This window comes from Dipodomys ordii, unplaced genomic scaffold, assembly GCF_000151885.1.
Source record: "Dipodomys ordii isolate 6190 unplaced genomic scaffold, Dord_2.0 Scaffold30, whole genome shotgun sequence".
Classification (NCBI taxonomy): Eukaryota; Metazoa; Chordata; class Mammalia; order Rodentia; family Heteromyidae; genus Dipodomys; species Dipodomys ordii.
In genome coordinates, this window is record NW_012267246.1 from 16,333,847 (window position 1) to 16,361,647 (window position 27,801).

At 41.1% G+C, this 27,801-nt stretch overlaps 1 protein-coding gene across 5 annotated transcripts in view; it reads right to left on the bottom strand.

Annotated features, from left to right (window-relative positions):
* The window catches only part of Tbl1xr1 (transducin (beta)-like 1 X-linked receptor 1), a 153,282-nt gene that overhangs the window by 123,376 nt on the left and 2,105 nt on the right, over window positions 1–27,801 (bottom strand). For 4 of the 5 annotated variants that reach the window (XM_013016229.1, XM_013016228.1, XM_013016225.1 and 1 more), the window contains exon 1: window positions 27,662–27,743. The exons of the other annotated variant lie outside the window; for it this stretch is intronic. The gene's annotated coding sequence lies outside the window, so the exon portion shown is untranslated. Of the gene's footprint in view, window positions 1–27,661; window positions 27,744–27,801 lie in introns of those variants that run through there. 5 annotated transcript variants of the gene reach the window in all.

Below are 27,801 nucleotides of genomic sequence, written 5' to 3' on the forward strand. Positions count from 1 at the left end.
AAAGCAAAAAGGGGTTGGGGGGCCTGGCTCAACTAATACACTGTTTACCTACCCTGAGTTCAAACCCTGAGTTCATCCCCCTTAAAAAAAGTATTTTAAGCACCAACCTATACTCCCAGCATTTATGAAGCTGAGGCACAAGCCTAAATTTGAAGTCATCTGAAATACAACAGTAAGAGCCTGAGATCTGAGGATTACAGTTGAAGCCAGCCCATGCAAGAAGTACTGAAACTCCTATATCCAATACACCACCAAAAAGCTGGATGTGGAGCTATGGCTCAAGTAGCAGAGCACCAAAGGCTGAGACAGCACAGTCCTAAATTTAATCCAAGGAAAGGGAAAGGGAAAGGGAAAGGAAAGGAAAGGGAAAAGGAAAGGGAAAAGGAAAGGGAAAAGGAAAGGGAGGAGAGGGAGCAAATGAGAGATTGAGATTGAGAGAGAGAGAGAGAGAGAGAGAGAGAGAGAGAGAGAGAATTCAAGGGAAAAAACCTGACTATTTAAATCTTAGGACAGCTGGTACCCCAATTTGATCTACTTAACACAGTGCCTGGCATGCAGCATAGTTCTGACAGCTTTTCTCTGTCTACAAACTGAATTCAGAAGAATCTGGTCATCATTTGACTTTAATACATATTCACAATATTGGCTCAGGTTAGCTCAAGTTTCTAATTTTGAGTGCTAATTTTTTGACTGCACCAGTGAACATCACTTGTCTATTACACAGATAATACCAGTCAAAAGGAATTGTGAGGAAGCAGTAGCAATGTAGACACCTTGATAAGAAACATAAGTTAGAAAGAAAGTACCAAGAAGAAACCAAATTCAGACAATAGTAGTTAAGTTTTAGGAGGCCAGTTAAGACAAGTCACTACATTTTACATCTCCTTCAAGTAATAAAGAAGCAAAAGTTCACTAGGCCTCTTTGAGTGTTAGAAACAACACATACGAATTCATACCTGCTACCCTGTTCTACCCACTAAGTGATCTGAAATCCTGCTGTCTCTATTGTGACCTAGAAATTTCTCAACTAATCCAAGCTGCCACCCCACTAGCTCTGACAGCTGACCACAAAAGCCCTGTGACTGCAACACCAGTGCTTGAGCCATTGGCAGACCCCGAAAAAGAGCAAAGATTCTCTATTGAAAAAAGTGCTTATAATTTTTGCACCTGAAGAGAATGAAGAGCAAGCCACAAGAGACTACACAACCTGGGCTCAACCATTAGAAATTATAACCTTTGCAGGTGGCTCACTGAAGCCAGCATGGATAGAAAAGTCCCTGTGAGACTCTTATCTCGAATTAACCACTCAAAAGACAGAAGGGGTGCTGTGGCTCTAAGTGGTAGAGTGCTAGCCTTGAGCCTAGGAGCTAAGGGACAGTGCCTAGGCCCTGAGTTCAAGCCCCACAACCAACAACAACAACAGTGAAAGAAAGGAAGAGAGAGAGGGAGGGGGGGAGGGAGGGAGGGAGGGTGGGTCACCTGATTTACCAAGTCAAAACTGATATAAAACCAGTGGCTCATGCCTGTAATCCTAGCTACTATGGAGGCTGAGATCTGAGGAACGCAATTCAAAGCCAGCCTTGACAAGAAAGTCCAGGACACTCTTATCTCCAAAACACCACCAGGAAGCCGGAAGTGGCACTGTGGCTCAAGTAGACAGCACTCAGGCAGAGTTCAAGTTCAAGCCCCACAACCAAAAAAAGGGGGGGAGGAAAGGGGGAGGGGAGGGAGGGAAGGAGGAAGGGAGGGAAATTAATTTAGAAGCCCAGCAATGAATAGAATATCAAATTAATTAGAACAAATGCATAATGCAACTAAAAACAGAATAGGACATAGGTAGCACTACACACTGAAAATTTAAGTGTAAATGAGAACTTAGAATAAGGCCATCATTCACACACAGGATCAGTCATCCATATGGTACAATTCTATATTCCATCACATATTAGGAACTGAAAGGCCAGTTGCTATGGTAATAACTTCTAGGAGACAGTTCAGAAGAAACTAAAGCTGCTGATAGGCCTCTAGAGGGGTGCCAGGAAGAAATCAGCTGTGGTACATTTGGCACCTTGGCTGAGAAAATCAACTGGAAAACAACTAACAATTCTAAGGATAGATAAACCAAGGAAATTAACCTAATTTCCCTTAAGTAGTACTAATAGACACTTTTACGAATAAATATAAATCAATCCATCCTACAGGCCACATTTAAACAGTATCTCTAAAAGGACATCATATCTTCCAACCTCCAAAACCAAAACTATAAAAACATAATATTTGAAAGGAAATGTACTTATTATCTGACTCATGTAATTGTAACCCCTCTGTACCTTTATAATAATGCAAATTTTAATAATAAAATAAACTTAAATGTATGTGTAAAATATGGTCTCTAAATTCATTAAAATTCAAATATCTTCAAGCAGGTACAACAGTACACATTTTTAATCACAGTACTCAGGACAATGAATTAGGGGATCAAGAGTTTGAGGTACATTGTAAGATCTTATCTCAAAACACACACACACAACCTTCAATGTAAAGACAGCCTGTTAAAAGTGTGAGAAGAGTAGTAAGATTTTTCTCTTTTAATTCCAGTAATGAGACTGACCTTTTAAAATGTATATGACACTTAATGAGCTTACTCCTGCTACTGAAGAAAAAAAGTAAACAGCTCACTTCCAAAACAGAATAAACTACCTCCTTAAAATTATATATCCTGGGCTGGGAATGTGGCTTAGTGGTAGAATGCTTGCCCAAGCATGCATGAAATCCTGGGTTTGATTCCTCAGTACCACATAAACAGAAAAAGCTAGAAGTGGTGCTGTGGCTCAAGTGGTACAGTGCTAGCCTTGAGCAAAAGACGCTCAGGGACAGTGCCCAGGCTCCGAGTTCAAGCCCCAGGACTGGGAGGAAAAATTATATATCCTAGCTACTCAGGAAGCTGAGATCTGAGGATCAAAGATCGAAGCCAGCCCAGGCTGGAAAGTCCGCAAGACTCTTATCCCCAATTAACCATCAAAAAACCAGAAGTGGCTCAATTGGTATAGTGCTAGCGCTTGAATACAGTGCCCAGGCCCTGAATTCAAGCCCCAGGACATGCACATGCACATTGTGTGAGTGCGCGCACACACGCATGCATGTGTGCACACACGCGCGCGTGCGCGCACACACACACACACAAATTATGCCAATGTAGCTGAGCATTGGTGACTCATACCTGAAATCCTAGCTACTCAAGAGGCTAAAATCTAAGGACTGCGGTTGAGTTCAGAGATCAGGAAGGAAGTCTGTGATACTTACCTTTAATCAATCACCAAAGGCCAGAAGCAGAGTTGTGGTTCAAGTGGTAAAGCACCAACCTTAAGCAAAATTAACAGACAGCACCAAAATCCTGAGTTCAAGCCCTGATGGCCATTATTTTTATAAGGATTCCACATTCTGCTTATTTCTGTAAAATTCCACATTTATCTGCTTAATAATTTAAAATAACAGATGGGCCCTGGTGGCTATTGCCTGTAATCCTAGCTATTACTTAAAAGGCTGAAATCTGAGGATTTTTTTTTTCCTGTTGATTGTGGGGCTTGAACTGGGCCTTGGTGCTGTCCCTGAACTCTTCACCTCAAAACTAGCTCTCTACCACTTGAGCCACAGCACCACTTCCGGTTTTCTGATGGTTAACTGGAGAAAGAGAGTCTCACAGACTTTCCTGCCCTGGCTGGCTTCAAACCTCGATCTTCAGATATCAGCCTCGTGAACAGCTAGAATTTCAGGCATGAGCAACTTGCACCTGGCTTGAGTATCTTGATTTAAAGCTGGTATGGGCAGAAAAGTCTAAGTCTCTTAACTACTACTAATCTGCAAAAAGCCAGGAGTAGAGATGTAGTTCAAATGGTAGTGAAAGCATGGGATCCTGAGATTAAGCCCCCATACTAGAATACATACACTGGCATACATGCATGCACACACAATCATTAGGTCAAGTTAATGACCTAATTTCATAACCTCACAGTTTAAGTATAATTTAAATAAAAACTATTAAATAGTGGTTACAAGCATGACTACAGACCAGATTTGTATGTGACACTGAGATTAATCTGAGAAAAAGAGAACAAATGGAAAGGGAAGTAAGCCAGGTGCCAATGACTCATAGCTATAATCCTAGCAACTTAGGAAGCTGAAATCTCAAGATTACAGTTCAAAGCTGGCCCAGACAGGAAAATCCATCAAAAGGAAATTGGAAAAATAGTGCTTCACTGTGGGAAAGCTTAAAGACAAGTAACAAGCAGCCTTAGTCCTTTTTTTTTTTTTTTTGGCCAGTCCTGGGGCTTGAACTCAGGGAGCCTGGGCATTGTCCCTGAGCTTCTTTTGCTGAAGGCTAGCACTCTTAACACCTGAGCCACAATGCCAATTCAGCTTTATCTGAGGAACTGAACCCAGGGTTTCACTCATGCAAGGCAAGCAATCTATTACTGAGGCACATCCCCAGCCCGTGTTTAATACTTTGTTGGACCAGGTAAGCATTCGTATTGCCTGTGTACAGTCTCCACCAGGCCTTGGTTCCCATTTTGTTTCCAGTTCCAGGACACATCGGTGCACTGGATTTCATGAGATGCTTTCCAGTAACTTCATTTGAGCAAGCTCTCAATTGTTTTTGCTATCTGAAGGAGTCCTACATCCTAAAACATATCTAAAGACCTAAAATGTTTTTTAAAAAACTATCGTCTTACATAACTCATTTGTGAGTTCTTGCTACTCCTCATCTTGGTTGTTTTAATTAGCTTATATAACCTTTAAGATTTGTTTTCCCCAAAGTTCTGACTTGGGGCTGAAAAGGTGGCTCAGTGATAGAGCGCTTGCCTTGCATGCATGAGGCCCTGGGTTCCATTCCTCAGCACCACATAAGCAAAAAGAAAAAAGCCGGAAGTGGCGCTGTGGCTCAAGTGGTAGAGCACTAGCCTTGAGCTGAAGAGCTGAGGGACAGTGCCCAGGCCCAGAGTTCAGGCCCCACAATCGGACCCCCCCAAAAAAAAGATAGTTGACTTTTACAATCAGTAGGCAAACCGATTTTTTCCACACCTATGTTACATTTTATTTACATTATGGTCCATTTAGACCAATTCCATTTTTCAGTTAATAAAATGCCAAGTACAGGTTTTTTTTTTAACTCATCAGTAGGCATGTAAAACTCTACATAAAAGGAAATTATTGCAAAGTTATCACCAGAGTAGTTCCCAGAGCAGTAATGGCCAAAGCCAAGCAGTAAACAATTTGCTATGTAAATGACTGAAGAAAATCCCCCCCTTAAATTTAACACACACCCACACAAACACTATAGTTATTGAACAAGATAAATATGATTTCCTTAACCTAGAGCAATAATACTTCAAGTGTATCAACCTGGAAAAGAATGCACTACTCTGATTTTTTAATCTCTTCATAAACTTCAGCGCCATCTGAAATCAAGATTCATCTTACAATTAGTTTTGGCTGTTATCCCATTATACTTGTAGTCAGGCAACCAGAATTGACATTAACAGAATGGAATCAGTAACTTGAACTGACACCTGAAAAAACAGTCACTTAACCTTGTTTACAATGGTGGCTCACGCCTGTAATCCTAGCTAGAGATTTGAGGATCACAGTTCAAAGCCAGCCCAGGCAGTAAAGTCCAATTAACCACCAGAAGAAGTGGTGTTGTGGCTCAAGTAGTAGAGCGGTAGCCTTGAGCTGAAGAGCTCAGGGACAGCACCCAGGCCCAGAGTTCAAGCCCCAAGATGGTCAAAAACAAACAAACAAACAAACAAAAAAACACCTTTGGAGAAGACTCAGGTGAGTTCTTCAATGGGAGTCAGCTTAAAACACAAAGCACTAATGGCTTTTAGTTCTAGCACCAATGTGGTTCACCTAAGAAATATCCCATCCAGCACACTTCAAGGAACACCAGAAAGTAAAGAGACAGCCAGGACCACACCTGTAATCTAAGCTACTCAGGAGGCTGGAAAATCCAAACTAATGGGGTTCCAAACTAGCCTAGGCTCACAAGTCCACAAGATACCATCTCTGATTAATCAGTAAAAGCTAGGCTAGAAGCATGGGCTCGAGTAGTAGAGTACCAGCTAAACAATCATGAGGCCCTGAGTTCAAAACCTAGAACAAGAAAAAATAAAGAAAATTTAAAAACAAGGAAATCAGAAGAAGGAATACAATGGGAGAAGTGATGGAGGAGATGACACTGATCTGAAATTGACATGTTGAATCAAAACCCTTCCACATGACTACTTTAAGATGATTTAAAAAATAGGAATACTTTGGCTACTTTCATTTTATTCATTATTTTCCCTCTCACAAATGTAGAATAGTAATAGAAAGTGCTATGTAATAAAGATTCTAAATAAAACAGTGATAGCTTAATTAACATTTTTCCTATTTTACCAGCATACTAAAATAACAAAACATATTTGATGGCATGTTACATTTACATTTAAAATACAATAATCACTAAAGCATCTTATTTTAAGAATGGCCAATAGACAGACACATGAAGAATGCTCAACTTCTCTAGTCATAAAAGAAATGCAAACCAAACAACATTGAGATTCTACCTCACCCCAGTTAAAATGGCTATAATCAAGAAATCTAAGAACAACAGATGCTGGAGGGGATGTGGCCAAAAGGGAATCCCTCTGCATTGTTGGTGGGAGTATACACTTGTTCAACCACTTTGGAAAGAAGTATAGAGGTTCCTCAAAAGATTCCACATAGAAGCCAGGAGCTGGTGGCTCACACCAGTAATCCTAGTTACACAGGAGGCTGAGATCTGACGATCATGGTTCAAAGCCGGACTAGGCAGGAAAGTCCGTGAGACTCTTATCTATAATAAAACCACTAGAAAACTGGAAGTGGTGCTGTGGCTCAAGTGGTAGAGCACTCGCCTTGAGCCACAGCACAGCTATGTTTATCACAGTATTATTCACCATAGCTAAGATATGGAATCAACCCAGATGCCCCTTAGTAGATGAATGGATCAAGAAAATGTGGTGTGTGTATATACACATACATACATACATACACACACACACACACAATGGAATTCTATGCCTCCATCAGAAAGAATGGCATCACCCCATTTGTTAGGAAATGGGAAGACTTGGAAAAAATTATATTAAGTGAAGTAAGCTAGGCCCAAAGAAACATAGATCCCAACTTACTGTCTAGGACAAGCAGAAAAGGTCCAAAGCTATGTACATATGAACATAGAAGATGATGTTAAGTGAAATGAACCCCAAGATAGGGACACACGTGGGTTTTTTTTCTTGCTATTTTTTAACGTATTTATAATGTACCGTGGGTTTTTTTTCTTGCTATTTTTTAACGTATTTATAATGTACCATGTGATTTTTTGTTTCTTTGGTATGTTCATCCCCCAAGGTATAACCCGTTTTCACTGTATTTGATTTCGGTGCCCTGAATCTTTTTTTTTTTTTAATTGTGAAAATACCATGCAGAGGGGTTACGATTACATGGGCAAGAAGATAATGAGTACTTTTTTTTTGGGGGGGGGGTCCGGTCGTGGGGCCTGAACTTTGGGCCTGGGCACTGTCCCTCAGCTCTTCAGCTCAAGGCTAGCACTCTACCACTTGAGCCACAGCACCACTTCCGGCTTTTTTCTTTTTGCTTATGTAGTGCTGAGGAATCGAACCCAGGGCCTCATGCATGCAAGGCAAGGGCTCTACCACTGAGCCACCTTCCCAGCCCCATGAGTACATTTCTTATCAAGCACTGTTGCCTCCTCCTTTGTTTCCCCTTCCCATCTCCCACCCACCCTCCCTGGCCTGCATCTTGTATAAACATTTTTCTAGTGTGGGGAGGGGAAGGGAAAAAACAAAATGCTTAAATAAGGATACAGGTTGACCCATTGTAACAATGAGATTTACAAGACAGTATGTTGAAAATGAACTTTACAACTTCCGTTGGGGCGGGAGGGAGGAGGGAAGGGATGGTGGGGGAAAAACAAAGGACAAGGAAATGTACTCATTACCTTAATCATGTAATTGTAACCCCCTGTATAGTATTTTTATAATAAAAAACATTTTTTAAAAAGTATCCTATTTTAAGAGAAAAGGACTTTCAAATGTATACCACACAATTCAACTCAAAGCAATTAAAGAGAATGACAGTGCCGAGTACTGGTTACTGTAATCCTAGCTACTCATGGCTGTAATTCTAGCTACTCAGGAGGCTAAGATCTAAGGGTCATAGTTCAAAGCCAGCCCAGGCAATTAACTACCAAAAAGCCAGAAGTGTAGCTGTGGCTCAAATGGTACAGTGTTAACCTTGAGCAAAAAGAAACTCAGGGACAATGCCCAGGCCCTGAGTTCAAGACCAGAACAACAACAATAAAAACAAAACAACAACAACAAAAAGGACAATTATTTCCAACTTTTTTAACTCTAATAATTGGGTGTTTTTTGGGAGGGGAATGGGGGGGGGGCAAGTCAAAGTACAACACATATTGCAAGGGGCTGGGAATATGGCTTAGTGGTAGAGTGCTTGCCTAGCATGAAGCCCTGGATTCAATTCCTCAGTACCACATACATAGAAAAAGCAGGAAGTGGCACGGTGGCTCAAGTGGTAGAGTGCTAGCCTTGAGCAAAAGAAGCCTAGGGATAGTGCCCCAGCCCCGGCCCCGGCCCCGGCCCCGCGGAGTTCAAGCCCCAGGACTGGCAAAAAAAAAAAGGATTTTAAAAAGAACAAATTCAAGCTGGGTGCCAATGGATATATATACTATATCCTATTACCTATCAACTCCATTTCTAATATACCAAAAAATAATATAAATATTTTACAATGTTCACAGCAGTTTTACTCAAACTAGACCAAAGTGGAGAACAAGGAAAACACAAAATGATGTAACATGTGGCCCTGAGGCCAAAGAATAGGAGACAACAGCAAGCTTCAGGGCTCTGAAACTGCTCTGACAGCTGTGAGCAGGACCCAGTGCTCACAAAGGCAAGGCTGAAGATGAACAAGGTGATCCTTGTTTCCAAGCTGGACCAATGGGTCAGAGATATAAAGATCAAGTTTCTGGAGGAAATCTACCTTTTCTCCCTGCCCATAAAGAAATCTGGGGTAGTTCTCAAGGATGAAGTTTTGTAGACCATTCTGATGAAAAAGCAAACTTGTTCTACAATGGTCAACACTGGTTTGGATATTAAGTAATGCAAGCGTATAGCCACCTCCATCCATTGATCACCTCTTCCACTGCCCCTAAAGGCTGCAGGAAAACAAGCCAGGCAAGCCACACGCTGCCCCCGTACAAGGTGACAGGCCTCCAACTTGTCTGCCTAGGAATCTGATGACCACTATATTTCAGCCAGGGCAGGCTCTGTCCTGGGAAAGTTGGACACAGATACATTTGATACCATCTCCAACCCAACACCAGGAAAAGATTCATCAATCTATGGGTTTTTGTAAGAAGAAACAGATGCAAAAATCACTCAAAAAAAAAAAAAGACATAGGTACAAATCCATCAAAACACAGACAAGAAGTATATGAGAAAAGGTAGTTGAAAAAGAGCTTCTAATGAAATCAAATAGATATTCCATGTCCACAATAGAACCAATAGTCAAAGATGTCATTTCTTCCCTACTTCAACAACCGATTTCATTTGGTACTAATCAATATCCCATAAAGCTATTTTGTGAATATCAACAAACTGGCTCTGGAACTTAATGAAGTTTCACATGCAAAAGACTTAAGAGAAAAAGACAAAGCTGAACCTCAAGACACACTACAAAGCCAAAGTAATCAAAATAGCCAATAATGAATGGCGAAAGGACAGACAACTAGATCAATAGAACAGAACATTGAGCCTTCAAAATAGACCAACAGGCAACTTTTGTCATAAAAGCAAAACAACTGAGCAGAGACATTCTTTCCAAAAATGGTTCTGAATATTTGCATATCCACAAGCTTAATAGTGAATCAAGACATATCTCACATTGTTCACAAAAATGAGGCAAAAATAAATCAAACACCTCAATGTAAAAGACCAAATTAGAAAATTCCTAGGTTTTAACATATCTGGAAGTGTAGCTGTGGCTCAAGTGATGAGTACTATCCTTAAGTGAAAAAGCTAAGGGACAATGCCAAGCCCTCAGTTCAAGCCCCCCTGTACTTGCACCAAAAAAAGGGAGGTCTAGCTCCTCCCATACAACTTGAGTGAGAAACTGACAAAGATAAAAAGTTAACTTTTTTTTCTGCTTTTGGCAGTCATGGGGCTTGAACTCTGGGCCTGTGTGGGCGCTGTCCCTCAGTTCTTCAGCTCAAGGCTAGTGCTCTACCACTTGAGCCATTGCACCACTTCCAGTTTTCAAAGTGGTTTATTGGAGATAAGAGTCACAGAATTTCCTGCCTGGGCTGGCTTTGAACTGTGATCCTCAGATCTCAGTCTCCTGAGTAGCTAAGGATTACAGGCGTGAGCCACCAGCGCCCAGCAAAAGTTAACTTCTTAATGTCTAATATTTAAGATTAATAAAACTGACATTTTAAGATCCATTCATCAATTATCTTTATACTTGTTTTTTCCATACACTCCAATACCATCTAAGAATCATCTAAGTACACTCCTCTAAGAAAATTACAGTATTCATATGACCCTGAGCTTCCAATATAAATACTAATTTAGTAAAACCTCTTCTAGTCCTCCTCCAAGCACATATCTTTTATTGAAATGTTTGTAGTATTTGGTCTTAAGGGTGAATCTGTTTAAAGCTATCAGCTAGTCACAAAAACATTCCTAAGATAGTAATTCATTCTAATATTTACTTAGCACCTGTCAGATCTTGTCCTAGGCACTGGAAGTAGAGAGACAAGTAAGCCTGAGCCAGCCCCATTCTCTATGAAATTCAAATTTCATAGAGGACAAAGATAATCAATGATTAAGGAATTTCAGAAAAAGAGTTAAACACAATCAAATAACAAGAAGGTATGTGACTAAAGGTGGCTGGGGGTGGCAGCTCCCGCAGTGCACCTCTCTGAGGTGGCAGCATTATAATTAAGACCTGAATGACATCAAAAAGTAATCTATGTGGAAGTCAAGGCAGAGTATGAGGCAAAGAACAAAGCAATTAAGATGAGGCAAGAACAAGCTTGTTCAGTGGGTGTGGAGCTGAAAAGGCTGGGCACAGAGAACAAGGGATGGGTGCTGTGGAAAATGATGTCTGTGAGGTGACCAGATGCCACTGCACAAGGTGTGGGGTGATGCAGGAGTCAGAGCTCATGAGCTAGGGAGAATCTTTTAATTCTACAGTTAGTGATGTGTCCCACCACCCCTCTTTTGGGAGCATTACTAGGGTCTGGTGTCAGGGGCTTCCTGCTTGCTAGGTAGGCAGTGCATCTCAAGCTACATCTCAGGATTTTGCTGCTTTCTCCCCAGGTCAGTCTAGACAGTGGGATGCCAGGCATGTACCACTAAAGCCAATTTTGTTTTGTTTTTCTAATTAAGATGGAGTCTCAAAAACTTTTTTGCCTAAGCTAGGCAAGTAAATGCCAGCCTCTAGAGAAGCTGAGCTGACAAGCGACACCACCATGATGATGAGGTCTAACTTTTTGTCCACGCTTCACCAAAACACAATTCGGCTGATCTCTGCCTCCTGAGTAGCTGAGGCATGAGCACCCAGCCTGGACCTTTTTAACATGGATAATGTCCACTGCTGTGAGGGCTCCAAGCCTTATACAATGTGCCTTCATTATAATATTTATCAAAAGATTGGTATGCTGTTAGTTTCAAAAATAAAAAGCCACTTTTCCTGTCACTACCAGTTCTCCCTTGTAGGACGTCACTTCTATGTTGAATTATCAGACCAAACAAAACCAACCAACCAATGTATCCATTAGCATATTATACATGAGTCATCTGGAAGAAAATGCAGCACAGGCGAATGAGGCTAGATGAAATAAGGCATCCAAATCTGACCCAAAAAAAGAAAAAAAAATAGATAAATCAGATAGCATACCTATATACAAGCAGCAGACAGCCTAGAGACAAAAAAGATCAAGGGCTCTTCCCTGTGGGCAGAGCTAATGGCTAAACAGCCTCTATAAAAATTAAATTCACTCCCCCCTTTTATATAGTACCTGCCAGTTTCAATCTCTTAAATGTCCTAACCTTGGCTATTTTAAGTTTACTGATGAGGACTGGAGGCATGACTCAAGTGATAGAGCACCTGTCTTAACAAGCAGGAGACTCTGAGTTCAAATCCCAGTATTAACATAAATACATATATTAAAAGATTTAAATTTATTAGGGGTTGGCGGCATGGCTCAGGTAGTAGAGCACCAGCCAATGAGCAAAAGCCTCAGCTATTGACTTCTGAGTCCTGGTCTCAGACCCCAAAAAATAAATAAATAAATTTGCTGATGAATTGTGAAAACTTACTTGTTAAATAGTCTTTCAAATATCACTGAAATATCAGGGCAATCGTTGCAGTTCATAGGTTTGGTTTGGTTTTTTCCCAGTCCTAGGGCCTGGGCACTGTCCCTGAGCTTCTTTTGCTCAAGGCTAGAGCTCTACCACTTCAGCCACGGCACCAACTGCAGCTTTTTTTGTTTATATGGTGATGAGGAATTGAATCCAGGGCTTCATGTATTCAAGGCAAGCACTCTACCAACTAAGCCATGTTCCCACCCCCAGAGTTTACAAGTTTTAAACTAAAAATCTTATCTTCCCTGACAGCAAGTTCTGGTTTCAGCTGAAGGACTAGCTCAACTAATTCCAATAAATATTTCCCTTCTGATTTCAAGGCTTCAAATAACAGAATCAAAGGGACCAGAAACTCTGTTCCCAATCGACTCCAATGTGGAAGGGATTTTCATCAGTAGGTGAAAGTTCAGCCCCCCCTCCCCCGTTCCCCCCCCTCCCCCTCCCCTTCCTCCCCCCCCCCCCCCCCCCCCCCCCCCCCGGCTTTATCACAACCCCGTGTTACCATCACCTACTATTTCTTCCAAATCTAACTTTTCTTTTATCTTCAAGATAAAGGAAGATAAGGATGTCTTGTCTCCAGTAGTCATCACTAAATGAAGATCTCATATCACTGCCAGGCTACACTCAATTGTAGAAACAGTGAAAAAAAAAAATACCTGTTGTGTCCATGACAGACTGTGGATAGAGATCAGAAGGAGGTCAGGATGAATGGCCAACCTGGGCCACATAATCACTTGTGCAATAATAACTGGTTTAGACAGACAAAGGGAATGGAGTATACATGTCCTCTGAGCCCTGTGGAATAGCCATAGACAAATGGGAGAGCACTGGTAGGTGGGCAGACTGAAAGCTCATACACATACCAAGTGCTGTGAATATAAGCCAGGGAACGTGTCATACCAGTAACAGGTAAGAGTTCAAATTAAGGAATTAAATAAAAAGTAAGATGGAGTGAAATCAAGAAGAGGGCTGGGAAGTTGGCTCAGTGACAGAGCGCTTGCCTTGCATGCCTGAGGCCCTGGGTTCCATTCCTCAGCACCACATAAGCAAAAAAGAAAAAAGCCGGAAGTGGCGCTGTGGCTCAAGTGGTAGAGTGCTAGCCTTGAGCTGAAGAGCTGAGGGACAGCCCTCAGGCCCAGAGTTCAGGCCCCACGACTGGACCCCAAAAAAAAAAAAAAGAAGAAGAGCTATACAAGGCCTTACAATAAACTATAAAGAGTACACATATCAGAAATAACTGTAAATCCTTTCAACAGTCAGGTTTAAGTGGTAATAGCAGATCAAAGTGTTTCTTTTACTTTGGTTGTGGCATTACAGAGCATTACTACCCTTTAAAAGAAGCATTAAGAGTTTATGTTTGCTTTCTTTTGTTTTTTGTTGGGACAAGTTCTTCAGCAGTTCATGCTAGCTTTGAACTCCAAATTTGCTTTCCTCAGCCTTCCAAAATGTTATTTACCAGTTTGTACACCCATACTCAGCTGTATTTTACAACTCTTATAATCCAGAGGTGTTTGCAAATTTCCCTTGCAGAAAGACTCACTACATTTAAAGTTTGTTTTTTTTTTGGTCCGGTCGTGGGGCTTGAACTCTGGGTCTGGGCACTGTCCCTCAGCTCTTCAGCTCAAGGCTAGCGCTCTACCACTTGAGCCACAGCACCACTTCCAGCTTTTTTCTTTTTTGCTTATGTGGTGCTGAGGAATCGAACCCAGGGCCTCGAGCATGCAAGGCAAGCGCTCTACCACCGAGCCACCTTCCCAGCCCACTCACTACATTTAATAGCAAACTAAATTTCTTATCATTTGTATCTCCCAATACATATCTTACAAACAACATAGCACACCTATGTTGTTGTTCCTAATAAAAAAAAAAAAAAAGATTCTGGAGATGTCAAAACTTAGAGAAAAGGCTGAAAAGTTATCAAGTAGATACTCTCACAATTCTCACGGTACCAACACCAACAGTCCCAAGAGGCAATGAATATATTAAACTAGACGGATCCCTTTTCAGGCTTTCTAGTAAATCACCTTCAGAGCAGCAAGACTATAACTAGGAAATCTATACCTCACTGAGCAAACTTTTACTAACTCAACATGAATGGCAATTTTACACTACCTGGTACTGAGGATTAACATGGGTGAGACAAATGTCCACCAAAAAGGCTATGCAAAATAAATAAGAGGCAACAAATAACTCTTGATCGAGAAATCTGTCCTAACTAGTGTTTATAGGTCAGAATGTCAATGTCAATGACCTATCTGTAACCCAAGACCATCACACAAGGCAGGCAATGGTGGCTCATGTCTATAATCCTAGCTATTCAGGAGGCTGAGATAAGAGAATCGTGGTTCCAAGCCAGTCCAGACAGGAAAGTCCGTGAAACTCTTATCTCCAGTTAATCACAAAAAAAGCTGAAAGTAGCACTGTGGCTCAAGTGGTGGAGTGCTAGCTTTGAGCAAAAAGGAGCTCAGGGATAGCACCCAAGCCCAGAGTTCAATCTTCAGGATCAGAAGGAAAAAAAAGACCATGACAGAAAAAGGCGTACTTAATCTTTAGTCATTCGGCCAACATGTTACAACATGTTAATTTTTGTTTAAAATAGTATAAAACAATAGTCAAACTTTTTCTCTAACAGTCATTCCTCTGTTAACCTATTTCTACCATTTATTTTTTTATTGTTCTTATAAAGGTGATATACAGAGCTTTACACAGCATTACTACCCTTTAAAAGAAACATTAAGAGTTTATGTTTGCTTTCTTTTGTTTTTGTTGGGACAAGGTCAGCAGTTCAAGCTAGCTTTAAACTCCAGATCTACTTTCCTCAGCCTTCCAAAATGTTATTTACCAGTTTGTACACCCATACTTAGCTGTATTTTACAATTCGTATAATCCAGAGGTGTTTGCAAATTTGCCTTGCAAAAAGTCTCACTACATTTAATAGCAAACTAAATTTCTTATCATATATGTTACAAAAGGGGGACTTCAGAGTCCTAATATAACTTCACAATACTATCTCAAAACATGGCAACATTAAATGTGACTGATCCATGTCCTATATCACTCAGAATGGCAACTTCTTATTCTCAATACTAGTTCTATGTCTATAATAGGAAATTATGATCTCACTCCCTTAAAACAGTATTTTTGGAGGCTTATAACAGTTCTTTTAAAAGATAAACTAAAGCTAAGCATCGGTGGTTCACACCTATTATCCTAGCTACTCAGGAGGCTAAGATCTAAGGATCATGGTTCAAAGCTAGCCCAGAAAAGTCCTTGAGACTCTTATCTCCAATAAACCACCAGAAAACAAGTAGTGGTTCTGTGGCTAAAGTGGTAGAATGCTAGCCTTTAGCAGAAGACCTGAGGGGCAGTGCCCAGGCACAGAGTTCAAGCCCCAGGTCCAACAAAAAAAAAAAAAAAAGATAAATTCAAGAGTACAGAAAATGACTATCCGGCTTAAGGTAATGTTCTGATATTGCGGCATGAATTTAGTGCCTCATCCTCTTTATTTATTTTTTTAGTTGGTCATGGTGCTTGAACTCGGGGCCTAGGCACTGACCCTCAGCTCTTCAGCTCAAGTCTAGCGGTCTACCATTTTAGCTACAGTGCCACTTCTGATTTTCTGATGGTTTACTGAAGAGTCTCACATACATTCCTGTCTGGGCTGGCTTTGAACCATGATCCTCCTGAGCAGCTAGGATTACAGGCATGAGCCACCAATGTCCAGCTCCTCTTGTTCTTGAATGGTGTTCTACCACTTGAGTGTCTACAATTTGTCTACACAGGCTGGCTTCAAATTTGGATCCTCAGATCTCAAACTCCTGAGTAGCTAGGATTATAGACATAAGCCATCAGCACCCTGACTCCAAATGTATTTTTAATCAAAGACTATGTCATTGTTAGCATAAAATGAAACAAGTACATGAAATAACTGACCCAGAAGGTAGCTACTAACAACCAGAAGTATTTAACTCCTTGTCGACTAGAGAAAAGGAGTATTTTTTTAGGAAAGGATGTAATCTTTTCATTGAAATTTCTTTATCAAAGTGTACTAAATTCAATATATAGTATTACCGTGAAAATATTATGTTTGAGACACATACCAAAGCCCTACAATATTCAACCTCATTCTAGATGAACAGCAAAAGTTCAGTCAGTCCAAATGTAATCCTAGTCCTCTGAACCGCAATGTTAACTATCCCATTGCTGTCCTTCCACAGGAACCACCACAGGTTCATAGGCTGTCAGCTGTCAGGAGGGGTGTCACTTTTCTGTCTCACAGCTGTTGTTGCTGCAGTTAACAAAGTCCATTACATACTTACTAGTATTTCCTCCATGCCAGCCCCTAAGCTGTTTTTTTAACATACATTCTCCTCTCAATACTGACAACTGTTTTATGAAAGTTAATTATCTTTTATTTCCATTCTGCAGATACAGACACCAACTGGGATACTTGTAACATTTCCCAAAGCCATATAACATAAGTAGCAGTGACAAGATTTAAGCTCTTCACGATAGTAACATCCTAGAGCAAATTACTGCCTAATCAGAGACCCTATCTTCTGTTACTGCTGAGGAAAGAACCCAATTTTCACCTCAGGGAAGGCTAGTGTTAAGTTACAGTGCAGCAATTTCAAGTGTGCAAGAAACACAGGGTGCCTTTCTCTGAATTACAGAAGAAACCATTACAAGCAATACTAATTGCAGCCAAATATAGAAATGGCCAACAAAAGTCACCATAAGATCTATGGCATATGAGAATCCAAAGTTCCACAAATCCTACTGTACCCATGACTACCACAATTATCACAATCAACAATAAGAACCCCAATTACCAGATCCCCAACTCTTGGCAAAGTACTGCCTTCAAAGCAACAGCACTTTTGTGCTTCTGGAAACCCAAAACCTCCTTTCAAAATATGCACTAAATTACTTCTAATCATCAAGCTTGAATAAGAAATCAATAATCATCAATTCACCACTGGCCAGATGACCCAGTCATAACATAAAAACAACAGTGTTTTAGCATATAAATACTCTAACCCTGCCAACCAATTTGACAAAGACTGAAAAACATGGAAGAAATGAACATTTTTTTTCTCGAGATTGACCTTAACTGGATGTTTGATTCTTCAATATTTTTCTAAGTGGCATACAAACACACTTAGTTCTAAAAGTTAAATTTTATTTCATTCCAACCCCATCCAACTCTTCTAATGGTCTCTTCTTAGGCATCTTTCTAGAGTCTAAGCATGTACCACCAAGCATGCACTCACCCATACACCCATACCTACGTTTCCTATGAATCTTCCTGTCCACTCTCCCCTTTTGAAATGAAACTGACAATATACTATCCAGAAGTGTGCCCTGCCCCTTTAATTCAAAAGTATCATTGAAAAAATCCTTTTAATTGTAAGAAAGCCCAAATATAAACAAATCTATAAAAACAATTCACACAAAAACATTTACTAGGTGGCAAAACTGGTGACTACAGCTGGCAGGACAGGGCAATTTAAAGCCAAAGATACATTCCAGGGAGGAACTATTTTGTGCTTTCTTTAGCTTCTTCTGTTTTTTACCAATAACAGGAAAATTCTACTCCAAGATACAAAAGAAACTATACTTTTTTTCCTCAGTAGTGTGGCTTAAACTCTGGGCCTGGGTGCTGTCCCTGAGCTCTGTCCCTGAGCTCATCAGCTTAAGACTAGCTCTCTACCACTTGAGCCACAGCACCACTTCCGGTTTTCTGTTGGTTTACTGGAGGTAAGAGTCTCACAAACTTTTCTGCTGCGGCTGGCTTTGAACCACAATCTCAAATCTCAGCCACCTGAGTAGCTAAGATTACAAGTGTGAGGCACCAGCACCCAGAAGAAACTATAATCTTAACCCCAGTCTATGAATGAACAAATATACCAGGCTTACTAAGAACACATGTGATTTTCTTTAGTAGGGAAATAAATACATATATAAACAATGTATTTGTCATATAAAAAAGGTGCTAAAGAACACTGTCCCAGCTACAATACTATTTGAAAATTAGTTCTATTTCATGAAAAGGTTAATTAAGGTAATCCATTCATTAACAATTCTCATTACCTTATTTCAGAAAAGCTTTTTTCTTGGAAACTAATGACATATGAGAGTCACTAAATAAATACAGATATGAGAGTCACTAAATAGATATAGAACTAGCTCAGTGTATGCTCCATCCAATTAATCTGTTCAAATTAAAGGGAAAATATAAAACACCTCCAGCACATAAGCTATGTTCTATGTGTGTCTGAAGACAACCACTAAAATATGCTGTTACTATACCTCTGCAACTTATTCACCTATTGGTAATACCCAATGCTTTCTAGACTATTATTTTGGAGAAGCTTGTAGACTTCTAGTCAAATATCCTAGGTGGATCACTTTTTCCGTACAGAACTCATTCATCATTCATCAAAAGGACCACTGAGAGTGTGGCTTAAGTAGCACAGTGTTTTCTGGTCAGCACAATGTTCAATCCCTGTACCAGAAACAAAACGTCAAAATCATAAATGACAGGTCTTAAGTGTTTAACACAAGAAGTACTAAATATATTCATTCAATTATTGGTTAAATAAGCAAACCTTATGTAGTATTTCATATCATGACTTCAATACAAACTTAGACTTCCCTTTATCTGGTTTTTAAACAACAAGAAGTTTAAAACATTTATTGGATTCAATCCCTAGTATGGCTTAATACTGGATCCAAATTTAAAATGCTACATACCAAACAAATACATAATGACAACAAAAATACAAACATTCACTCAGCTCAAACCCAAATCATTGATTAAGTCATTATAATGGCCTACCTTCTAAAGTACGAAAAAGGACCAAAAAAAAGGTAAGAAAAATACTAATTAAGCTAGGCACCAGTTGCTCAAACCTGTAATCCTACCTACTCAGGAGGCTGAGGCTGAGATCTGATGATCCCTGTTTGTTTGAAGCTAGCCCTAGCAGAAAAGTCCCCATGAAACTGTTATCTCTAATTAACCACCAGAAAACCAGAGGTAGAGTTGTGGCTCAAAATGGTACAGCACTAATCTTGAGCAAAAGAGCTTAAAGACAGCCCTGAGTTCAAGCCCCATCACTGACAGGGGGAGAGGGGGCAGGGACAAACCACTAATTGATACCTTTAAACTCAGACAAAACAAAGACTATAGCTAAATTCCTAAAGAGTAAAAAAAAAAAAAAAATCACTGTACTAACTAAAATTCTTAAATATCGGGCTGGGAAGATGGCTCAGTGGTAGAGTGCTTGCCTTGCATGCCTGAGGCCCTGGGTTCAATTCCTTAGCACCACATAAGCAAAAAGAAAAAAGCCGGAAGTGGCGCTGTGGCTCAAGTGGTAGAGCGCTAGCCTTGAGCTGAAGAGCTGAGGGACAGCGCCCAGGCCCAGAGTTCAGGCCCTACGACCGGACCCAAAAAAAAAAAAAAATGTTTAATGTCTTTAGTCTATATTTATATTCAAAAAGTCACAGAATGAATTCTAAGATACTAGAATAAACACTGCTGAGCCTAGATACACTGTTCTCTTGTTTTTCTAAATTCTACTTCTTAAAGGAGGGGGAGGGAAAAAAACTTCAAAAGGGAAAAGAGCAAATTCCCCAGCTCAAACATTCAAAGGCTATTCAGTTCACTAAATCTTCCTTCATCTGGGTTCTGTATTACTAAAATGTAATAGTTGAACTTTGAACATGACCCCCAGCTTGACTATATTAACTGAGTTATAAATCTAAATTCTCAGAAAGAGGGCAGCACCTAAATTCAATTTGTTTGGCTCAAAATCACGGGGGAAGCTTACATTTAAAAACTCTAAATACTGAAAATTTTGAAAGGATGTAACATCAAATTAGCCTTTAATTACAAAGTTAATTACCATGGTTGGCTCAAACTAATATTGTACAACCTTGCCAAAACCCACTAAAGCAAGATGGCTAACATGACATTCTTCAGGAAGAATAAATGTTAGTAAGTTGGGCGCAATGGTAAATCCAATTCCAATGTGGTCAAAACACTGTAACAGACTGAAAGCTAAAATACAATCTTATTTACATTACTGAGAAAATAATGAGGAAAAAAATGTACAGCTAAAAAAGGAAGTCCAAAATCCTAAGGCATTATTAGCACTTGATACTTAGCATCCCTAATTAGAAAACTCAAAACCCAAAATGTTCCAAATTCCCCATCTTTTGAGCATCAATATTACCCAAATGGAAAATTCCATACTGGATTTGGTGTATCAAAGTGCAAGCACACCAAAATGATGAAGAAAATTATTTCAAGCTACAGCACAAGATGCATAATGGATAAATGAATTTCATGTTTTGACTTTGTTCTCTTCTGCAGATAGCTCACTATGTATATACAAATATGTCAGAAAAACACAAAACCCCAAACATTTCTGGTCACAAGCATTTCCAATACAAATATTTACCACCACATAAAATCTAGTGGTTCCTCTCCATCCTATGATTTCTCTTTTATAAGAAGACAGACCTATTCACTCTAAAGACTAAGTAGGGTTTCCCGCCTCCCGTCAACCCTGGCAGCATTAAAATTCCAATGAGCAGTCAAGTGTGATTATAATACACTTATAAGGGCCTGGGAAGGTGGCTCAGTGGTAGAGCACTTGCCTTTCATGCCTGAGGCCCTGGGTTCGATTCCTCAGCACGACATAAGCAAAAAGCCGGAAGTGGTGCTGTGGCTCAAGTGGTAGAGCGCTTGCCTTGAGCTGAAGAGCTGAGGGACAGCGCCCAGGCCCAGAGTTCAGGCCCCACAACTGGACCTCTCCCCCCCCAAAAAAATATACTCATAATAATGTAAGTGTAGAAGTCTAATTCAAAAGATTCAGCCACATCAGTTACAGTAGAAGTATTGCTCTTGTTTTAAACATAGGCCTTTTAACAATCCATTCTGACATAAAAATTCTATTTGAGCTTTTATTTTGCTCGTGATGGTACTGGCATTTGACCTCAGGGTCTCCAACTTGTTAAGCAAACATTCTACCACCTGAGCCCCTTCCCCTTTAGCTACTTTTCTGATGGGGTTGATAGGTGACAGAGCCTTGATCTGACCTTGATCCTCCTACCCAACCCAAGCCTCCAAGTAGCTAGGAATACAGAGATGCACTACAACACCTAATTCTTGAGATGGTAGTCTCCCTAATTTTTTTTCCTGAATTAGCCTCCAACTGCAACCCTCTTGTGCACTACCAAGCCTGGCCATATTTGAACTCTTGATACAAAAACCAATTTGCCAAACTCTACAAAGAAATCAGATTTTCTTCAATTAAGGTAATAGCTGGTAGTTGGGGTGCCATGACACCCACAAAACAATGACTAATTGGTTTGTTATATTCACTAAATACATTGGAACCTCAGACCAGAAATATCGCATAGCCTGAGTCAGGATGGCCACAAAAGGCTTCAAGTAAGAAATGGGACTGAACAAATAAAAAGGACAAAGAAAAACCAGGAGCAAAATCAGAGGTTGGGGAGAGGCAGGCCACAGTGAGGAAGAGTGGAAAATAAAGCTGACTAGGTAGAATGGAGCTCTAAAAGCCAGACTCAGGCATCTGAACTCAAGCCAGTTGGCAAAGGGAATCCATTATAGGTTCTCCAGCAGGGGAGCTGACATGATGAAACCAGTATTTTAAATAAATTACACCGTCGGTAGTTACAGAGGATAGGATAGAGAAGAAAGGTCAGAATGTTCCACTTGAAAATTAACGCAAAACCCAAACCTGAAACTGTTTACTCATTCGTTCGTTCACCAAACATTTATTCACCGCTAGGAAAGAACACTGGCCTAGGAGTCAAACATACAGCCTGAACCCCACTCTATCGTGAAACTCCATTTCTTCAAAGTTAACTTCAGGGTACAGCTGTTTAGTCACAGTGTTTGTCCAGCACCAGTGTAGGCTTGACACATGAAACTTTAGGACCAGTCAGTAGCAACTACTCCTGCTGAATTAGGAGTAGTAAAGAGAATGTGAAATAAAAGTAAACAAGGTTCCTAAGTACTTGGGAGAAAAAGAACTATCTTGAGAAAGCTGAAAATTATGGGAGGAAAACCCTCAGGTCACAGCTAGAGGAGGAAAAACCTAACTGAAGTAATCACTTGAACCTAAAAGGCAGATCCTAAGTACTGGAGGAAGCCTCACAACAGGTCTCTATCTAAGAACAGCTGGACAATGTTTCAAGTTGGTATAGACAGATTTTAAAAGCCCAACTCTTGAGTGACAGAGACAGCAACAAAGGCTTGCAAAAGATCCATCTATGTAATTTAATCAGTAACTTGATACCTTTACTAGTTCAATCTAATTCTTTTTTTTCTTTGGACTGTGGTGGGGCTTGAACTCTGGGCCTGGGCGCTGTCCCTGAGCTCTTCAGCTCAAGGGCTAGACCCTACCACTTTGAGCTACAAGGACCATTTCCAGTTTTCGGGCGGTTAATTGGAGACAAGAGTCTCACAGAGCCAGGTCCCTCACACCTGTAATCCTAGCTACTCAGGAGGCTGAAATCTGAGGATCACAGTTCAAAGCCAGCCGGGGCAGGAAAGTCCGTGAAACTCTTATCTCCAATAAACCACCAGAAAACCGGAAGTGGCGCTGTAGCTCAAGTGGTAGAGCGCTAGCCTTCAGCTGAAGAGCTGAGGAACAGCGCTCAGGCCCCGAGTTCAAGCCCCAAGATCGACCAAAAAAAAAAAAAAGTACCATGTACTTTCCTACCCAGGCTATGAACTGTGATCCTCAGATCTCAGCCTCCTTGAGTAGCTAGGATTACAGGCATGAGCCATGCACACCCAGTTCAATCTAATTCTTAGTGGTATAAGCTTTACATCACAACTTTGGAAATAAATTAAGTGCCCCCACTAAAACTACTAACAAATAAAATGCAATACGAAGAAAACAAACTTCAAAACCAAACCTAGCAGTAGCTTCCCGCACATGGGTGATGTGTGCACGTCCTGCTCAGTCCTCACAGACCACTCTGCACAGAGGGAAGAAGAGTTACTACCCCAAAGTCTTGAAAGACCTTGAGTTTGAACCCAAATAGTTCTCCACAAGAACCCTTGCTCAAACCACTATACAACAACATATACACTTAAAATGAAGTTATGTACTCATGGCTTATGTCTGTAATACTAGCTACTCAGGAGCCTGAGAACTGAGGATCTCAGTTCAAAGCCACACCAGGCAGGAAAAAAAAAGCCTGAAGTGGAACAGTGGCTCCGGTGGTGCTAGCCTTGAGCATAAAACTCAGGAACAGCACCCAGGCCCTGAGATCAAGACCCAGGGTTGGCGCGCGTGTGTATGCGTGCTCGCACACATGCACACACACACACACAGATTTGTAATGCAGAAGTTTTAAGAAATATACTCTGACAACAGGTATATTCCTAACAGCTTTTCTTCCTTACTTTTAAGCATAGGATATTATTTTTCTGCTGGCAAGATTTCAAGGCTACTTTCACCACTGCCCATTGCCCATCTTAAGGCAGGAAGACAGAGGTGACAAGAACCACCCATCATTTAATAATGCTAGAGCATTTAACATAATGACGTGAATCCTAAGACTTTCATTTACCCATGCAATCAGTTGACCCAGAGATACCCTATAGAACTATAAACTTGATTACAAACATGTTTTGGTGAAAACAGCTACAGACCAAGACTGACAAAACAGCTGTGAAATTCTGTCACCAATAGGTTTATGTAGAAACAACATGGTCACACTGACCTAAGTTTGGATCCTAGTACATCATCTAATCATTTTGTAGCCCTGGACAATCTACATAACCTCTCTGTGCTTATTTCACACACAGTCCAACACTACAGACCTCTCAGGACTAGCCTGTCATATCAACAGTAAAGAGGCAGCGGTGGTTCATGCCTATAATCACAGCTACTCAGGAGTTAGAGAGCTGAGGATCATGGTTCAAAGCCAGTCAAGGGAACAAAGTCCCTGACACTCATCTCAAATTAACCACCAAAAAAGCCAAATGTGTAACTGTTGCTCAAGTAGTAGAACACAAGCCTTGAGCAAATAAGCTCAGAGACAGTGCTCAGGTCCTGAGTTCAAGCCCCAGGATCAGAACCAATAAATAAATGATTCCAAAAGCACCTCATACCTCTTAACCCTGGCACCCCAAGGCAAAATGGTTTATGGCAAAAGGATGATAATTGTGCTTTTACAGAGTACAATCAACCCCAGAGGCAGCAGAGCGTCAATCAGTTCAACGTTAGCTCTCTAGAGAATTGTGGCTGGCTTTGGTCAAGGTTCTGTTGGTGTGGAGCATGTTACAGTCCATAGTGGTCTGTACCTGAACATTCCCACCTGTTCTATTTTACGCTACACAAATTTTCTTCACCATAGGGACATTTTAATCAAAACATAAATATAGTGGTGCCAGTGGCTCACATCTGTAATCCTATCTAATCAACAGGCAGAAAAGTCCATGAAACTCTAATCTCCAATTGACCACCAAAAAGTTGGAAGTGGCTCATGTAGCAGAGTGCTAGCTAGAGTTGAACAAAAAAGCTCAGGGACAGCACCCAGACCCTGGGTTCAAGCCCGAGGACCAAACAAAATAAATAAATGTTCCAAGTCAGCTGTATCACTCTTTCGTATTCCAATGAGTTACACTGTAAATGTCTTTGTGATGAGTCAAATTCACATGTACTAGAAAAATACAAAATCCAAGACAGTGCCAATATTTCTACCATCTCTTTCCTTGACTTCCTCCAATTCACTTTTTTCTTTATTCTTTTTATATAAATAACAAACCAATCCCCACTAACTCCACTTACATGTGTTGAGTCTGAAATCGTTCAGTAATATAAGCAAAGTCTATTACATACATATGAACATAGTATGATGAAACACACTAAAAAATAATAATTTAAAAGGAGAAAAAGATTTTAAAAAAGGGTAATATAGCCAGGTGCCAGTGGCTCACACCTGTATTCCTAACTATTCAGGAAGCTGAGTTCTGGGAATCATAGTTCAAAGCCAGCCTGGAAAGGAAAAGTCCATGGGACTCAAATAACTACCAAAAAGCCAGAAATAATGCTGTGGTTCAAAGTCGTAGAGCACTAGTCGGGGACTGTGCCCAGGCTCTGCCCTAGGACCAGCTCCAAGAAGAAAAAAAGATAAATTTCATCAAATTACATCATATGCATGATTTAAATATCACAATTAAAATCATGGGTAACACTAATTTATGCTAATGAAAATACTGTAACAAAATGTAAGAAACAATACTATGAAGAAATTCTCTATAATTCTGCTGTAAGCTTTGGAAGGGCACTCCTCACTCATTCACCAGAGGAGGTAGTAGATCTTCAGTGCTGTACTTGAACTACAGTATTTACTCAACAGACTGCTGTTCCAAAGGTCCATTAATCACACCTCTTTTTATCAGTAACTCCTGTTTATGTAAGTTGCTGCCCTTTCTCCTCATTTGCTTGAAAGGCTCACAGGAACTAGTTACTTCTTCTCTTGATAGGTATTATGGTAATCATGCAAAAAATCTTAAACCTCAGCAACACAAACACAAAAAATGATTCCTGGGCCTATATAAGAAGTTATTCCGTAAGACACCAATAGCACAAAGCTGGACTCCTTAGCTACTCAGGAGGCTGAGATCCAAGGATCATAGTTCAAAGCCAGGGGCAGGAAAGTCTGTGAGACTCTTATCTCCAAGAATCCACTCAGAAAAAACCTGAAGTGGCACTGTGGCTCAATTGGCAGAGTGCTAGCCTTAAGCAAAGTTCACAGACTGTGCCCAGGACCTGAGTTCAAGCTCCAGGATGACTGACTCAAAAAAAAAGTTGTTTAAGCTGTTTAATACTTCTTTGACATAACAAATACAAAATATAATCTCCATAAAGAATCAAGGGCTATTGTAACAATTTTTAAGCCATTAACAAGTCGGTTAAATTCCTTTAATAGTAAGAAAAACTTTTTTTCCACACACATATTGTTTTCATTCCCCACTCATTTAATATGTTGTCCTACTTACAAGTTCATTCTAATTGTTCAAATGGCATAAAAATTGCTTACGGATTTAATGGTTGTGATTGCAAATATCACACAAGGCAGGACAGCAGAACTGAGAAAAAAAATCCCAAAGGAGTAAAAATGCCTCAGTTTAAAGCAAGAAGTAAAAACACACATCACATGCCTAACTCGGGTACATTTTCGTTCTGCCACCCCTCCCCCACAGGTAAACGCAAACTATTTCTAGAACTCTCAATGATAATTTGGGAAGCCTGCCATCAACTCCCATGATACAATCCAACTGATACACGGTGTATTTTTTTCAGAAAGACAAAGCTGCCCTACTTCCCCAGACTATAAACTTGTTAAAATGGTGAGAACATACAGTCCCAGGAAGTCAGGATTACTGAAATACACCAAGAAAGAGCCTTATTTAACAAAAACCGACGTGAACCACACAGAGAAGGCACAGAAAGTCGCTCCCTGTCAGCAACGTGCAATCACACTATTTACTCCAGGTCGTGTGGGTCACTGTGTAAAATCACCAGGCTGGGGCCTGGTGTTGCCCAAGCTGGTCGGGGCCTCGGAGGGGGATGGCTGCTTGACTGTAGGGGGGGAGGGGCGCTCCGTTTAAAGACTGTCCACCCGGCGTATTTTACTAGCGCGTTTGTCAGATCAGCCCTGAGGTTCTAGTTTGGGAAGCGAGAAAGTCAACAGGAAGTTCCCTTCACCCACCGAAGATCCTCACGGGAGACACTCTTCACCCTGGCTCTGACTCCGGGCCGTGAGCAGCGGCTCCTCGCAGCCAGGTCCCCACACTCTGGCGGGTGTAGCCAGGAAGGTGTTCCACGGAGTTAGACAACCTAACAAAGAGCGTTTCTCAAGACCCACCCGCGGCCCACCTTCCCCAGCTCCGCTGAGTCCCGGGGCCACGGAGAGGAACGCCAGTCTCAGCACATTCGGGAACTTCCAGAACATACTGACCACCTCCTGCACGCAGGGCCCCCCGGCCGCCGCTCAGGGTGAAAGTCTGCTCGGGTCCCGGGGCAGACGTGGGGCGCAGCGAGGGAGCGGGCGCGCACCCCGCGTGGCCCCTCACGCGGCCGGCAGGCACCGGGCGCGGCCTCCCCAGAACTTACCCGGAGCCGGCAAACAACTTCGCCACTTCTACCACTCCGGACCCAACTCCAGGAGGCGCCCACCGGAGGCCTCGCGGCACGGCGGGGAGACTAAGTTACAACCCCGCGCCCCGCAGGCGGCTCGGGCCCGCGCGCCCCTC